Source organism: Triticum urartu, chromosome 1, assembly GCF_003073215.2.
Source record: "Triticum urartu cultivar G1812 chromosome 1, Tu2.1, whole genome shotgun sequence".
NCBI lineage: Eukaryota > Viridiplantae > Streptophyta > Magnoliopsida > Poales > Poaceae > Triticum > Triticum urartu.
In genome coordinates, this window is record NC_053022.1 from 108,715,382 (window position 1) to 108,720,600 (window position 5,219).

Here is a 5,219-nt window from a genome sequence, read left to right on the forward strand (position 1 = left end):
CTCGCCGGCAGGAGTCGATCTAGTCGACGACATGTGCGAGGAGGAGGAGATTATATACGAGGTCGACGCCTAGGTCGTCGTAACTTCCCTGTGGCCAATCTCGCGATCTATATTTTCCTCCGTTGAAGCGAGGCTGAACGTGCTCCTCAATCGTAGGATTAGGAACATATGGATTAGCACGATCCCAGAATTGTGTAACAGAATGGCAACTACTCCCGTGATCGACGTGCGTGTGATCGACGTGCATGGAAAGCGCAGCGTTGTGGGCTCAACAATATTGATCCGACACTTATTTGTGGTCTGGGCCGGCCCACCTACCTTTATTGTTTCTTCCCTCAAAATAAATCTCATTGGTTCATCCCTAAAAAGAACTCTTTGTGACACGTATTAGTTATTGTATACTTGTATATGTTCAACAATATTTATAGTATCTCTATCATTATATTATACATGCATCGAGTGTCGGAAATAAACGATACTTGTCATGCATGCATGCCATGGTCATCGTAGGTTACGGATTAAGTTTGGGATCATTTCGTGAGATCGTAGGTTACGCATAAACCACTTTCAGACCTGCCCTCCGGCAGACCCGAATGGTCCTGCTTGTACATGGTGCATGTGGAAGCATGCATGAGATGACCCCAACTTTTGGGAGCTTGTGGGCTTGGCCAATGTGGTCCCCCAGGCAAGGTCTGCATGAATTCGGACACAAAATGCACGTTGCGTCACGTGGGGGTAGTGTTGTAGGGTTTTGTCGCCAGAAAACCCTAGAAATTGCATCGAGTGTCGCAAATGAACGATATTTGTCACGATGCAAGCCATGGTCATCATAGGGTATGCATGAAGTTTGGGATCATTTGGCCTGACCTCCGGCAGACCCGAATGGTCCTGCTTGTACATGGTGCATGTGGAAGCATGCATGAGATGACTCCAACTTTTGGGAGCTTGTGGGCTTGGCCAATGTGGTCCCCCAGGCAAGGTGTGCACGAATTCGGACACAACACGCACGTTGCATCATGTGGGGGTAGTGTTGTAGGGTTTTGTCGCCGGAAAACCCTAGAAAATGCATCGAGTGTCGCAAATGAACGATACTTGTCACGCATGCATGCCATGGTCATCGTAGGGTATGCATGAAGTTTAGGACCATATGGTGCGACCGTCAAGGAAAACAAATTTCATACTTGACCTCCGGCAGACCTGAATGGTCCTGCTTGTACATGGTGCATGTGGAAGCATGCATGAGATGACTCCAGGTTTTGGGAGCTTGTGGGCTTGGCCAATGTGGTCCCCCAGGCAAGGTGTGCACGAATTCGGACACAAAACGCACGTTGCGTCACGTGGGGGTAGTGTTGTAGGGTTTTGTCGCCGGAAAACCCTAGAAAATGCATCGAGTATCGCAAATGAACGATACTTGTCACGCATGCATGCCATGGTCATCATAGGGTATGCATGAAGTTTGGGACCATATGGTGGGACCGTCAAGGAAAACCAATTTCAGACCTAATCTCCGGCAGACCCGAATGGTCCTGCTTGTACATAGTGCATGTGGGGGCATGCATGAGATGACCCCAACTTTTGGGAGCATGTGAGCATGGCCAATGTGCCCCCCAAGCAAGGTGTGCACGAGTTCGGACACAAACACACGTTGCGTCACGTGGGGCAGTGTTGTAGGGTTTTGTCGCCGGAAAAACCCTAGAAAATGCATCGAGTTTTGGAAATGAACGATACTCGTCATGCATGCTTGCCATGGTCATCCTAGGGTGTGCATACAGTTTGGTCTGAATTGGTGAGACCGAGAAGATAAACCTACTCCTTGTACATGGTGCATGTGGAGGTATGCATGCGACTGTCCCAACTACATTTGATTTAATAATATTTCAAGTATCAAACAGAAAATAAAATTTATAATTTGAAATGAAGAATTGAAATAATGAAGAAGTGCAATAGAACATAACATATTATCTTACATTTTGGAAATATTTTGAATATAAAGAAGAGAACAAATATTAGAATGAAGAAGTGAAATAAAACAGAACATTTTATCTTACAAACTAAAAATATTTCAAAAATAATAAAGATAAGAAATATTAGAATTAACAATCAAAATAAAACACACCATTTTAGTTTATATTTCATAAATATTATCAATATACAAAAGAGAACGAACAAATGAAATAAAACACAACAGAATTTGGCATATTTTTAAAATTTTAGTAAACACTTTTAGAAATAATATAGAAAAAGAGATTTGATTTTAAATATTAGAAATATAAACAAGAAAATATAAAACATATCAGCGCGCGGGTAAGGCTGCCCTGGGCCAGCCCGCCTGAATTGGGCCCAATGCGGAGCCGCGCAGGGCACATCGCAGCGCACAATCGTTGGGTGGTGGGAGTTTAGTCCCACCTCGCCAAGCGAGGGAGCGCCGCACCGGTTTATATACCCGGCTGCGACTCCCCTCACAAGTTCCTATCAATTGCAGGCAGTACATTGCCTAACTCTCGTCCCCTCTGCCCCGTGGGGCCAACTAGCAGCAGAGATATTCTGCACCACGAGCCTGCATCCTGGCCCATGCACCGCAGGGTTCATAGTCGTATGCAGGCCGTGGAGTATGAATTCTCCTGCTCTGGTAGGTGGGCACTTTTTTTTTGGCATATTGCCATGTGTATTGATCTTCAAAGCACAGACTAAATTATACACATGCTCACTTGCATTCAATACACAATTTTTTTGTGCATACATGACAAGTTAATGTTTTGACCTTCAAGTCATCTAATAAATTTTACACATGCTCATTTACATGTAATACACATGGATATTAATTGGATTTCAACAAAAATGAGGCCGTGGTGTATGAATTCTACTACCACATGCATGCCATGGTCATGGTACGGTGTGCAAAAAGTTTGGGATCTTTTCGTGGGACCGTCAAGGAAAACCTCTTCCAAACTTGCCCTCCGGCAGACCCGAATGGTCCGCTTGTACATGGTGCATGTGGGGGCATGCATGAGATGACCCCAACTTTTGGGAGCATGTGAGCATGGCCAATGTGCCCCCCCAGGCAAGGTGTGCACGAGTTCGGACACAAAACACACGTCGCGACACGCCGCGGCAGTGTTCTAGGGTTTTATCACCGCAAAACGCCTACAAGATGCATAGAGTGTCGGAAATGAACGGTAGTTGCCAGGCATGCTTGCTATGGTCATCATAGGGTGTGCATAAAAGTTTGGTATCAATTGGTGAGACCGAGAAGAAGAACCTGCTTGTAGTACATGGTGCAAGTGGAGGCATACATGCGATTGTCCCAACTATATTTGATTTAATAATATTTCAAGTATGAAACAGAAAATAAAATTAATAATTAGGAAAGACAACCATGAAAAGTGAAATATGAGAGAACATTATATCATACATTATTTAAATTTATAACTCTCAGAACAAAGAAAAGAGGAGAATATAGAAAACGGAAGAAAAAATTTGAATGAATAAGTGCAATAAAAGACAACATATTATCTTACATTTTGGAAATATTTCAAATATAAAGAAGAGAACAAATATTAGAATGAAGAAGTGAAATAAAACAGAACATTTTATCTTACAAACTAAAAATATTTAAAAATAATAAAGATAAGAAATATTGGAATGAAGAATTGAATTAAAACACAACATTTTAGTTCATATTTCGTAAATATTATCAATATACAAAAGAGTAGGAACAAATGAAATAAAACACAACAGAATTTGGCATATTTTTTTAAATTTTAGTAAACACTGTTAGAAATAATATAGAAAAAAGAGACTTGATTTTAAATATTAGAAATATAAACAAGAAAAGAAACAAAAAAATATATAAAATGTATCAGCTAGCGGAGTAAGGCTACCCTGGGCCAGCCCGCCCGAATTGAGCCCAAGGCGGAGCCGCGCAGGGCACATCGCAGCGCATAGCCGTTGGGTGGTGGCAGTTTAGTCCCACCTCGCCAAGCGAGGGAGCGCCGCACCAGTTTATATACCCTACTGCGACTCCCCTCCCAAGCTCCCATCTATTGCAGGCAGTACATTGCCTAACTCTTGCCCCCTTTGCCCCATGGGGCCTACTAGCAGCAGAGATATTCTGCACCACGGGCCTGCATCCTGGCCCATGCACCGCAGGGTTCCTAGTCGTATGCAGGCCGTGGAGTATGAATTCTCCTGCTCTGGTAGGTGGGCACTTTTTTTTTGGCATATTACCATTGTGTATTGATTTGATCTTGAAATCACACATTAAATTATACACATGCTCACTTGCGTTCAATACACATATTTTTTTGCATATATGACAAGTTAATGTTTTGACCTTCAAGTCATCTAATAATTTTTTTTGAATTTGTTTGAATTTTTTATTAATTTATAATGTCTTCTAGACTGACTGGTCAAAACATCGGTCTATACCTTAGGGGGCATTGTAAAATATTCTTTTTCAAAATTTTCTTTCATAGCCATGATTGGCACATGTGGGTCACCATGTTCAAGAAAGTTTGTGTGATTTGGAGGTGGTGGGAAAAATCACATTTTTTCAAAAACTGGCTTAAGTTAACCAAATGGCCCCTCCGGAATGCGGTCATTTTTTTGACCACCTCCAAATGACCTCAACTTTGGAACACATGATCTATTGCACAAACAAAGGTGGGTTTCTAAGGTTTTATATTTTTTTGAATTTTTTATTAATTTATAATGCCCTCTAGACTGACTGGTCAAAACATCGGTCTATACCTCAGGGGGGCATTGTAAAATATTCTTTTTCCAAATTTTCTATCATAGCCATGACTGGCACATGTGGGTCACCATGTTCAAGAAAGTTTGTGTGATTTGGAGGTGGTGGGAAAAATCACATTTTTTCAAAAACTGGCTTAAGTTAGACCATATGGCCCCTCCGGAATGCGGTCATTTTTTCGACCACCTCCAAATGACCTCAACTTTGGCACACATGATCTATTGCACAAACAAAGGTGGTTTTTCCAAGGTTTTATATTTTTTTGAATTTTTTATTAATTTATAATGCCCTCTAGACTGACTGGTCAAAACATCGGTCTATACCTCACAGGGCATTGTAAAATATTCTTTTTCCAAATTTTCTTTCATAACCATGATTGGCACATGTGGGTCACCATGTTCAAGAAACTTTGTGTGATTTGGAGGTGGTGGGAAAAATCACATTTTTTCAAAAACTGGCTTAAGTTAAG